The sequence below is a fragment of the Triticum dicoccoides genome, chromosome 3B (assembly GCF_002162155.2).
Source record: "Triticum dicoccoides isolate Atlit2015 ecotype Zavitan chromosome 3B, WEW_v2.0, whole genome shotgun sequence".
NCBI classification, from domain to species: Eukaryota; Viridiplantae; Streptophyta; class Magnoliopsida; order Poales; family Poaceae; genus Triticum; species Triticum dicoccoides.
In genome coordinates this window covers 63,051,028-63,062,736 of record NC_041385.1, presented here as the reverse complement: position 1 = coordinate 63,062,736, position 11,709 = coordinate 63,051,028, and positions in this window count along the sequence as shown.

Genomic DNA, 11,709 nt, shown 5'->3' with positions numbered 1-11,709 from the left:
ATCAACATCAGGGGGCCCACACCCTGTCCACAAGGGTGGGGGCGCCCCCTAGGGCATGCCCCCCTGCCTCATGGGCCCCCTGGACCTCCACCGACCTCAACTCCAACTCCATATATTCATGTTCGGGGAGAAAAAAATAAGAGAGAAAGTTTCATCGCATTTTATGATACGGAGCCGCCGCCAAGCCCTAATCTCTCTCGGGAGGGCTGATCTGGAGTCCGTTCGGGGCTCCGGAGAGGGGGATTCGTCTCCGTCGTCATCATCAACCATCCTCCATCACCAATTTCATGATGCTCACCGCCGTGCATGAGTAATTCCATCGTAGGCTTGCTGGACGGTGATGGGTTGGATGAGAATTTACCATGTAATCAAGTTAGTTTTGTTAGGGTTTGATCCCTAGTATCCATTATGTTCTTAGATTGATGTTGCTATGACTTTGCTAAGCTTAATGCTTGTCACTAGGGCCCGAGTGCCATGATTTCAGATCTGAACCTATTATGTTTTCATGAATATATGTGAGTTCTTGATCCTATCTTGCAAGTCTATAGTCACCTATTATGTGTTATGATCCGACAACCCCGAAGTGACAATAATCGGGATACTTCTCGGTGAGGACCGTAGTTTGAGGAGTTCGTGTATTCATTAAGTGCTAATGCTTTGGTCCGGTACTCTATTAAAAGGAGGCCTTAATATCCCTTAGTTTCCATTAGGACCCCGCTGCCATGGGAGCGTAGGACAAAAGATGTCATGCAAGTTGTTTTCCATAAGCACGTATGACTATATTCGGAATACATGCCTACATTACATTGATGAACTGGAGCTAGTTCTGTGTCACCCTATGTTATAACTATTACATGAGGAATCACACCCGACATAATTATCCATCAGTGATCCAATGCCTACGAGATTTTCACATATTGCTCTTTGCTTAGTTACTTTACTATTGCCACTGTTACAATTACTAGAAAACTGCTACTGTTACTTTTTCTACTGTTACCGTTACTCCCATACTACTTTGCTACTAAATACTTCGCTGTAGATACTAAGTTATCCAGGTGTGGTTGAATTGACAACTCAACTGCTAATACTTGAGAATATTCTTTGGCTCCCCTTGTGTCGAATCAATAAATTTGGGTTGAATACTCTACCCTCGAAAACTGTTGCGATCCCCTATACTTGTGGGTTATCAAGACTATTTTCTGGCGCCGTTGCCGGGGAGCATAGCTCTATTCTTTGAGTCACTTGGGATTTATATCTGCTGATCACTATGAGGAACTTGAAAGACGAAAGAACTAAGATTTATCCCTCAACTATGAGGGGAGGTAAGGAACTGCCATCTAGCTCTGCACTAGATTCTCCTTCTGCTATGAGTAAGATTGCGACACCTAAACCTGCTTCTGCTATTAATTCTGATATGTCGCATGTTATTGATGATGCCACTTCTACTATGAATGATACTTATGATGAAACTACTTCTGTGCTTGATACTACTGTGCCATTAGGTGAATTTCTTGATGAACAACTTGCTAGGGCTAGAGAGAATGAAATTCTTGAAATTGATATTATTGAAGATAGTGATGATGAAGGTTCTACCCCTAAATATGAATTGCCTGTTGTTCCTGAGGGTTATGTTATGGATGAAGAAACTACTAGAGATTCTCTTGCTTGCAATGATAGATCTGATCTTAAGAAGTTATTAGCTAAACTGAAATAGAAATCTCCGAATGCTAGAATGAAATATGACCCTGCTTTTTCTACTTCACCTATCTTTGTTACTGATAAGGATTATGATTTCTCTGTCGATACTGAGATAATTACTTTGGTTGAATCTGATCCTTTTTATGGCTATGAATCTGAAACTGTTGTGGCACATCTTACTAAATTGAATGATATAGCCACCCTGTTCACTAATGATGAGAAATCTTGCTACTACTATATCCTTAAGATATTTCCATTCTCATTAAAGGGTGATGCTAAAACTTTGTTTAATTCTCTTGATCCTGGTTGTGTGCGTAGTCCCCGGGATATGATTTATTACTTCTCTGCTAAATATTTCCCTGCTCATAAGAAACAAGCTGCCTTGAGGGGAATATATAATTTTGTGCAAATTGAAGAAGAGAGTCTCCCACAAGCTTGGGGGAGGCTTCTTCGATAACTTAATGCTTTGCCTGATCATCCTCTTAAGAAAAATGAAATACTTGATATCTTTTATAATGGACTAACCGATGCTTCCAAAGACTATTTGGATGGTTGTGTTGGTTGTGTTTTCAGGGAAAGAACAGTCGATCAAGCTGAATTGCTATTGAATAATATGTTGACTAATGAAAATAATTGGATACTTCCTGAGACAACTCCTGAGCCAATTCCTGAGCCAATTCCTAAACCAACTCCGAAGAAAAGGAGAGTTCTATTTCTCAGTCCTGAAGATATGCAAGAGGCAAAGAAATCTATGAAAGAAAAAGGTATTAAAGCTGAAGATGTTAAGAATTTACCTCCTATTGAAGAAATACATGGCCTTGATATACCACCTATTGAAGAAATACATGGTCTTGATAACCCGACACAGGTAGTAAGGGTAAATTCTCTCTATAGATATGATAAAGTTGAAATCCCGCCTACTAAGTTTGCTAGCCAATGGTTGGATGAATTTGATGACTTTATGGCTGGACTAGAAAATTTCAATGCTTCTGTTGGTAGACAATTGAAACAAAATGCTTATATGATTGGACACTTGAGTGATTATATGGCTAGAGTTAAGGGTGAACTTAAACTCATTAGCAAACATGCTTCCATGATTAACACTCAAGCAGAACAAGTGCTTAAGGCTCAAAACGATTTGCTCGATGAATTCAATAATAAACATGACTTTGCTGTTAGAGTGGCTACTGGAACGGGTAAAATGACTCAGGAACCTTTGTATCCTGAAGGCCACCCTAAGAGAATTGAGCAAGATTCTCAAAGAACTAATGTAGATGCACCTAGTCCTTCTAAAAACAAGAAAAAGAAAAATGATAGGACTTTGCATGCTTCTAGTGAACCTGTTGTAGACACACCTGAGAATCCCAATGATATTTCTATTTCTGATGCTGAAACACAATCTGGTGATGAACATGAATCTAGTGATAATGTTAATGATGATGTTCATGTTGATGCTCAACCTAGCAATAACAATGATTTAGAGATTGAACCTGATGTTGATCTTGATAACCCATAATCAAAGAATCAATGTTATGATAAGAGAGACTTTGTTGCTAGGAAGCACGGTAAAGAAAGAGAACCATGGGTTCAGAAACCCATGCCTTTTCCTCCTAAACCATCCAAGAAAAAGGATGATGAGGATTTTGAGCGCTTTCCTGAAATGATTAGACCTATCTTTTTGCGTATGCGTTTGACCGATATGCTTAAAGTGAATAATTATGCTAAGTATATGAAGGATATTATTACAAATAAAAGAAAGATACTGAAAGCTGAAATTTCCACCATGCTTGCTAATTACACTTTTAAAGGTGGAATACCAAAGAAACTTGGAGATCTAGGAGTACCAACTATACCATGCTCCATTAAAAGAAACTATGTTAAAACTGCTTTATGTGATCTTGGAGCCGGTATTAGTATTATGCCTCTCTCTTTATATCGTAGACTTGAATTGAATAAGTTGACACCTACTGAAATATCTTTGCAAATGGCTAATAAATCAACTGGTACACCTGTCGGTATTTGTGAGGATGTGCCTGTTGTGGTTGCAAACGTTACTATCTTAACGGACTTTGTTATTCTTGATATTCCCGAGGATGATAATATGTCGATTATCCTTGGTAGACCCTTTTTTAATACTGCAGGGGGTGTTATTGATTGCAACAAAGGCAATGTCACTTTTCATGTTAATGGTAATGAGCATACGGTACACTTTCCGAGGAAGCAACCTCAAGTTCATAGCATCAATTCTATTGGAAAAATTCCATCGATTATTATTGGAGGTTTTGAATTTCCTCTTCTTACTGTCAAGAAGAAATATGATATTCTTATTATTGGGGATGTGCATATCCCCATTGAGGTAACCTAGTGTTATTCGAAATTTCTTCGGTTCCATGTTATTCGGAATGAGTTTGTTAACAAGACTTGATCAACCTTGTTAGTGGAGTCCTTTTGATGATCATGAGATGGATGAAGTTAGAAGGCACAACCTTCTGTACCCTCCTTTTACTTTCTGATATTTAGATTAAATAAAGTAAAAATAGTATTTTCTGTCTGCTTTCTGAATTATCCATGCAATAAAAATACCCTGAAAATAAAAGTTCTCCAAATGCCCTGAAAATTTAGTATGATTTTTTCTAGAATATTTGAGAATATCTAGCACTGAGAACACAGCAGGGGGAGCTGGCACCTGTCCACGAGGGTCAGGGGCGCGCCCTACCGCCAGCCTTGTGGGCCCTTGGTGGCCCCCCTCCACTTATTCCTGCACCCATGCTCTTCTTCTTCCTCCCAAACAAATCACTATCTAGCTCAAACACGAGTTCTAGCTCATTTTGCTGCCATTTTCGATCTCCTTGCTCAAAGCTCCATTCACAAAACTGCTTTGGGGGATTGTTCTTTGGTATGTGACTCCTCCAGGTCCAATTAGTTTTTGTTCTAGTGCTTTATTCATTGCAAACTTTTGCTGCCTAGGTGACCCTGTTCTTGAGCTTGCATGTCAAATTTATATGGTCCCAAGTAATTCTAATGCATGATATAGTCTCTAGGCACTTGTGTGAGTAGTTGTTATCAATATTGTTGAGTTTGGCTCACTTTTATTTTGAGTTACTAAAAATTTCAGAAATTTTCAGAAAATGATGAAGAGATTTTTAAGGGGCTCTTCTAGCCAAAGCTCAAAGGATAAACAAGCTAAGGAGAATAAAAAGCCCAAGTATAATCTCCCTCGCGTCGCGGAAGTGCGGCCGTGTGAATGGCCTTGTGATGATTTCTTGAGAGTAGTCGGGATTCATGATGATTTTTATTCGTTGGCTGATAATGCGGGCCTCATCGACTCCCTCCACGACCAGCTCGAACAGTATCTCTTACTCACCAATACTTTCGTGCAAAAATTTTACTTTCATCCTAAGAAATCACCTCCTTCAGTAGAGTTTCATTTATATGATGTGGCTAGGGAGATGTCACTATATGAATTTTGTGCGGTTTGCAAGATACCCTTCGAGGGCATCTTAGAGAAACCACATCGTAAAGATGTGGATGGATTTATTGATACTATCACTGTAGGGGAAATGAGGAAGGTTTCCGATGCAAGAATTACTAGCATACACTTTCCTGTCCTACATTACTTTGCAATATTTGCTAGTAGATGCTTAATTGGTCGCGGAAACTATGGGAACCTTAGTGTTCCATATATTATTATTTTGTTCCATGCTTTATTTCGTGTTAGTATGGGCGCTATTATTGCTAAACGATTAAGTCTGAACCATACAAAGGGCCCCATCTTTGGAGGTATCTATACTTCACGCCTTGCTAAACACTTCAAGATACCTATTAGGCATTATGAGAAAGAGGAAAAGCTACTGCCCCCTACTTTTCTCGATTATAAGAGCATGGTAGCACATGAGTTTATTGTTAAAAATGATGAGAAGATGCTTAAGTATAATTTGAGATTTCATAAGAAACACAGTGAGACAATTATCTTGCCTGCACCCACTTTCTTTGACTTAACTGCAGGAACATACCTCGTCTTGCCGGAGGCTGTTTACGCGTACCGGGGCCAGACACCAGCTCCAGAGCCTGAGCCGGAACCACCACTTGACCCTTATCGTTCATCCTTTTATCAGTGGGATCCGGAGGAGATTGCCAGCCCGTGGTACCCTGATGATACTCCTCAGTACATCGGAGAGAGTATCCATGGGCATAGACTAACTTAGGCCAAAAGCCTAAGCTTGGGGGAGTACGTATTTCTCACCGACATTACATTCATGTTCACACACTCATTCTAGTTGTCGGTGCTCATACTTTTTCATTGTACTATCCATGCTAGTTTATTTTCTTTTCTTGCTTTCTTCTTGTGTGTTTGAACAACCTTAAGAAAAACCAAAAAATTAGTTGTAGCTTTTTAGTTAGCTTACTTTCCATGCATGTAGTAGTAATTAAAAGAAAACCCCAAAAGATTTCTCGTTCTTCTTTTGCTTGTTGAGAGCTTTCCCATGTAAATAGTTTTATTTCCTTTCTTTTTCTTCGGGGGTCGACAGGTGATAACCTTGATGAAAATGTTGAATGGCTCTCATATGCATTATTGTTGAATTAACCAAGAGCCCATATTACTTTGTCTTCTCCCTTGAATTGAATGCTTGCAGATTCCAGCTTAGTCCAATGCACGTGCATTATTATTATTATACACACCGTTCAGTCGTGCAAGTGAAAGGCAATAATGACGATTTATGATGAAATGATTGAGATGAGAGAAGCTGGTATGAACTCGACCTCTCTTGCTTTTGTAAATATGATTAGTTCATCGTTCCTGATTCAACCTATTATGAATAAACATGTTTGCAATGACAATTAGAGATTATAGTTGCTTATGCCATGCTTAATTAGCTAGGAGTTTATAATGGTTTACCTTGCGTGGCAACATGCTATTAAAATGGTTGTTATGTGGTATGATAGGGTGGTATCCTCCTTTGAATGATTCAAGTGACTTGACTTGGCACATGTTCATGCATGTAGTTGAAACAAAATAAACATAGCCTTCACGATATTTATGTTCATGGTGGATTATATCCTAATCATGCTTGAACTCGGTGTTGATTAATTTTAATGCATGTTCATGACTGTTGTCGCTCTCTAGTTGGTCGCTTTCCAGTCTCTTTCTAGCCTTCACTTGTACTAAGAGGGAATACTGCTTGTGCATCCAAACTCCATAAACCCCAAAGTTATTCCATATGAGTCCACCATACCTTCCTATATGCGGTATTTACCTGCCGTTCCAAGTAAATGTATGTGCCAAACTCCAAACCTTCAAATGCAATTATGCTTTATATGCTCGAACAACTCATGTATCAACTAGGGTTGTCTGTATCTTCCATGTTAAGCGGGTTATTCTCAAGAGGAGTGGACTCCGCTCCTCATTCACGAGAAAATGGCTGGTCACCGGGATGCCAGTCCCATGCTTAAATCAAAAATAATTACAAACAAAACTCCCCCAGGATTGTTGTTAGTTGGAGGCACCTGTTGTTTCGGGCAAGCCATGGATTGATGTTTGTTGGTGGTGGGGGAGTATAAACTTTACCAATCTGTTTGGGAACCGCCTATAATGTGTGTAGCATGGAAGATATCGAGATCTCTTGGTTGTTATGTTCATAATGAAAGTATGCCGTTCAAAATATTATTTATCTCTGCTTTAAAATCGAGCTCTGGCACCTCTACAAATCCCTGCTTCCCTCTGCGAAGGGCCTATCTATTTACTTTTATGTTGAGTCATCACCCTCTTATTAAAAAGCACCCGCTGGAGAGCACCGATGTCATTTGCATACGTTACTATTAATTTATATTGGGTATGACTATGACTAGATCTCTTTTACCATGAATTACAATGTTTAGTCAGTCCTCTGCATTTATGTTTTGCGGTCTCAGAAAGGGCTAGCGAGATACCATCTTGTTATATCATATTATGATTGTTTTGAGAAAGTGTTGTCAGCCAAGATTTATTATTATTGATCGCTAGTTGATTATGCCATTGATATGAGTAAACATGAGACCTAAGTGTTATTGTGAATATGGTTAGTTCATAATATTTCCTGAAAACTTGAATGCTGGCTTTACATATTTGCAACAACAAGAGCAAACAGAGTTTGTAAAAGTTTTTCTTTATCACTTTCAGTTTGTCAACTGAATTGCTTGAGGACAAGCAAAGGTTTAAGCTTGGGGGAGTTGATACGTCTCCATCATATCTACTTTTCCAAACACTTTTGCCCTTGTTTTGCACTCTAACTTGCATGATTTGAATGGAACTAACCCGGACTGACGCTGTTTTCAGCAGAACTGGCATGGTGTTATTTTTCTGCAGAAATAAAAGTTCTCGGAATGACCTTAAAATCCACGGAGCAACTTTTCAGAATTAATAAAAAATATTGGCGAAATAATCAACGTCAGGGGGCCCACACCCTGTCCACGAGGGTGGGGGCGCACCCCCCCTAGGGCGCGCCCCCTGCCTCGTGGGCCCCCTGGACCTCCACCGACCTTAACTCCAACTCCATATATTCATGTTCGGGGATAAAAAAAATAAGAGAGAAAGTTTCATCGCGTTTTACGATATGGAGCCGCCGCCAAGCCCTAATCTCTCTCGGGAGGGCTGATCTGGAGTCCGTTTGAGGCTCCGGATAGGGGGATTCGTCGCAGTCATCATCATCAACCATCCTCCATCACCAATTTCATGATCCTCACCGCCGTGCGTGAGTAATTCCATCATAGGCTTGCTGGACGGTGATGGGTTGGATGAGATTTACCATGTAATCAAGTTAGTTTTGCTAGGGTTTGATCCCTAGTATCCACTATGTTCTTAGATTGATGTTGCTATGACTTTGCTATGCTTAATGCTTGTCACTAGGGCCCGAGTGCCATGATTTCAGATCTGAACCTATTATGTTTTCATGAATATATGTCAGTTCTTGATCCTATCTTGCAAGTCTATAGTCACCTATTATGTGTTATGATCCGACAACCCCGAAGTGACAATAATCGGGATACCTCTCGGTGATGACCGTAGTTTGAGGAGTTCGTGTATTCACTAAGTGCTAATGCTTTGGTCCGGTACTCTATTAAAAGGAGGCCCTAATATCCCTTAGTTTCCATTAGGACCCCGCTGCCACGGGAGGGTAGGACAAAAGATGCCATGCAAGTTCTTTTCCATAAGCACGTATGACTATATTCGGAATACATGCCTACATTACATTGATGAACTGGAGCTAGTTCTGTGTCACCCTATGTTATAACTATTACATGAGGAATCGCACCCGACATAATTATCCATCACTGATCCAATGCCTACGAGCTTTTTACATATTGCTCTTTGCTTAGTTACTTTACCGTTGCCACTGTTACAATTACTACAAAACTGCTACTGTTACCTTTGCTACTGTTACCGTTACTTCCATACTACTTTGCTACTAAATACTTTGCTGCAGATACTAAGTTATCCAGGTGTAGTTTAATTGACAACTCAACTGATAATACTTGAGAATATTCTTTCGCTCCCCTCGTGTCGAATCAATAAATTTGGGTTGAATACTCTACCCTCGAAAACTGTTGCGGTCCCCTATACTTGTGGGTTATCAATCTTCCTAGAATATGTAGGAGCCAATATGAGCATCCAGGTTCCGCTATTGGTTATTGGTCGGAGATGCGTCTCGATCATGTCTACATAGTTCTCGAACCCGTAGGGTCCGCACGCTTAACGCTCGATGACGATTTGTATTATGAGTTATGTGTTTTGGTGACCGAAGTTTATTCGGAGTCCCGGATGAGATTACGGACAAGTCGAGGAGTCTCGAAATGGTCGATAGGTAAAGATTGATATATTGGAAGGTTACATTCGGACACCGGAATGGTTTCGGGAAGTATCAGATAAGTTTCGGAGTACTGGGAGGTTACCTGAACCCCCGGGGGGACTATTGGGCCTTCATGGGCCCTAGTGGAGAGAGGAGGCGGCTGCCGGGTGGAGGCGCACGCCCCCCAAGCCCAAACCAAATTGGACTAGGGGTGGGGGCGCGGCCCCACTTTCCTTCTTCTCCTCCACCTCTTTCCCCTTCCCCCCTTCTTCGAAAAGGAAGGGGGAATCCTACTAGGACTGGGGGTCCTAGTAGGACTCCTCCCTTGGCGTGCCCCCTCTAGGCCGGCCTCTCCCTCCTCCCCTCCTTTATATACATGGGCAGGGGCACCCCAAAGGCACACCAATAGTTCTCTTAGCCGTGTGCGGTGGCCCCCTCCATAGTTTACTCCTTCGGTCACAGCGTCGTAGTGCTTAGGCGAAGGCCTGCGCGGATCACATCACCAACACCGTCACCATGTCGTCGTGCTGACAGAACTCTCCATCGACCCTCTACTGGATCAAGAGTTCGAGGGACGTCATCGAGATGAACGTGTGCTGAACACGGAAGTGTCGTACGTTCGGTACTTGGATCAGTTGGTTCGTGAAGACGTTCGACTACATCAACTACGTTAACTAACGCTTCCTCTTTCGGTCTATGAGGGTACGTGGACACACTCTCCCCCTCTCGTTGCGTTGAAATTGCATGCTATGTTCCCCAACATGGGGGTGCGAGCATGCGCGAGCCGGAGTGGCGAGCCAAGGGTGAGTGCACATCCGTGTAGGTGGCGTTGTGGTTGCCTTCTCCTCTGTTGTTTTGACCGGTGGCGTGGGGGCTTTCTGGTTTGCTTGGTTAATGGAGGCGGTCCTAGGGTTCTTCTAGCGCCAAGACGGTGTTCTGATGTCGGCCCTCATTGATCTACCCGCTGACGAGTTCAGAAAGGCTGCACTGGATATCTCCATTGGTGCTTGACGCTTGTAGATTGCTGGGTCGGATGGGATTCGGTCATGCGCGCCCCTATTTCAGCCCGTGTGGCTTCAGGAGGGCATGACATGAAGCTTCGTTGTCTGTTAACATTATGGGACATGTCGGCATTTCAATTTTCAAATGGTGAAGACAGTGGCGGAGAACGTCATGGTGGCTAAGGTGAGAGGCCTAGTAATGGAGGACCGAGTTGTCCGGGCGATGAGGGCTTTATTTGGTGTTTCATGACTCATAGGAGCGGCATCGGTAAGTGGGGGTGGCGGGTTGGCGCCACAGGAGGAGTACAGAGTCTAAGCTTTTAGGGTGAAAACCCAAGGTCTGCACTTATTGGTTGTATCTGGCAGTGGCCTTGTTGAAGGCATTGTTCTGAGAGCACAGATTTTCTCCAGGGGGGAAACCTAAGATCTATGATCAAGCGACGACGGCGCTTGTGCACTGTTTGCTTCTTGGAGGCGTTGCTTTTGGTGATTTTGGACTTCGGTTGTTGTCTTGGAGGTGGTTCATGCTGCGGTTATAAGGAATTGAATACTGTAGCGGGAGCTTTCATTTTCTTCTTATTCTTTTTATTTTTTGGGCTGTGTGCGTCCGTAATGTCTTTAGAACATTTTGTTGTTGCAGAGGCTGGATGTAATTGATATCGCATGATATTAATATATTTTCTTTGTCAAAAACGATAGTTAGGGATGGATAAGACTTCAACAAGAGGGAGAGGGCGTGCTATCGCACGTACAAACATTTTGATCATCATTTGTCAGCTTGCCGTTGACGGCTGCAAGAATGAAGGCGACGAGAGACGACATCAATATTTTGAACAACAATTATCAGCTTGCCACTGCCATATCTTAGCGTGAGGGTGTTGAAGCATACAAGAGTATTTGGATTTTTCTTCTTTTCATTGCGGCGTGAAGCAACTCGATCTGAAGATCGTGTGGCTAGTCAACCGTGGGCGACCAAATTGATTTGTTTTACTAGGTTGTTACATAACTATTGCACTGAATACATCGGCTAAGAGCATCTACAACCATAGATAGCTAATCCGAGCCCTTAGACGCCCGCGGACGGTGATCGGAAGAGCATCAAATCGTGGCCTTTGCAAGCAGGTTATGTTTCTAAAACATCAAATCCACGTAAATACATGCACGTCGATCATTTTGTCCTCCTCCTC